The sequence below is a fragment of the Penaeus japonicus genome, unplaced genomic scaffold (assembly GCF_977035675.1).
Source record: "Penaeus japonicus unplaced genomic scaffold, GWHDUDI00000001_assembly GWHDUDI00000033, whole genome shotgun sequence".
Lineage (NCBI taxonomy): Eukaryota > Metazoa > Arthropoda > Malacostraca > Decapoda > Penaeidae > Penaeus > Penaeus japonicus.
In genome coordinates this window covers 502,723-503,675 of record NW_028234435.1, presented here as the reverse complement: position 1 = coordinate 503,675, position 953 = coordinate 502,723, and the positions used below count along the sequence as shown (strand labels likewise).

General features: G+C 26.8%; 1 protein-coding gene across 8 annotated transcripts in view; it reads left to right on the top strand.

Annotated features, from left to right (window-relative positions):
- LOC122258481 (uncharacterized) overlaps window positions 1-652 on the top strand; it is a 72,399-nt gene extending 71,747 nt beyond the window's left edge. For all 8 annotated transcript variants that reach the window (XM_043024461.2, XM_086556701.1, XM_043024462.2 and 5 more), the window contains one exon: window positions 1-652. This exon is cut by the window's left edge and continues 1,201 nt beyond it. The gene's annotated coding sequence lies outside the window, so the exon portion shown is untranslated.
- The last annotated feature ends 301 nt before the right edge of the window (window positions 653-953 follow it).

Here is a 953-nt window from a genome sequence, read left to right as displayed (position 1 = left end):
TTTACCTTTTCTATTTCCTGTGTCATTTAAGTTTTGGGGGAGTGTGCATGCACACAAACAAACATATGTATGTGTTAGAGGATGAAATTTCACTTATTGAATGTGTGTATACATATGTTTAATTGTATTTAAAAATCTTGTAAGCTGTATTATTATCCAGTGTATATGTTATGACAGTTCATGTAGCTGCCTCTGCATCCAGATTCCTTTTCTTAAAAGAAAGGCTTTAATACTCTCTATTTGGTATTTCAGAAATATCCATTTATCCATGTGATTCTCAGAGGAGTTACCATATAGATATAGTTTCTGAATGTGTTTTGTATGTAAGAAATAAAATGTCAGGTGATATTTGTCACAACTTCTTGATGTTAAGTGTGAGTATATTAAGCACATTGTACAGTACTTGTATATTGTAAGTATCACTATTATAATTATATTATTATTATTATTATTATTATTATTATGATTACTATTATTATTATTATTATTATTATTATTATTGTGATTACTATTATTATTATTTTTTTTATTATTTCCTTATTTTCTATTATTAGCAAATTACTGTTAAAGATTGTTCATCTTCATGTGTCAAATATTTTTGTCAAGTCCTTCTGAATACTTTTACCTTTGCAAATAAATTGATGAAATTAAATCTGTTTGCCAATTTACTTTCTCTTCTAAGGGAAAAAAATAATCATGTCCTGATTGAGAATATTAATTATTTGCTGAAAATGCTCAATTTTAGATGAAAAATATCTAATCATTAAGCTTCTCATTTGATTTAAATATCAACTAACACTTCCAATATGAGTGTGTATACACAAAAATATTATCTTGTTCATATTGGATTGCTTTAGTCTATTTAAATAGGCCCGAATAAAAAGCCTCGTGTAACTATATAATTTTTCTGAATAAGGGAAGAAATTTGCCGACAGAAGGAGTGCTGAGTGGAG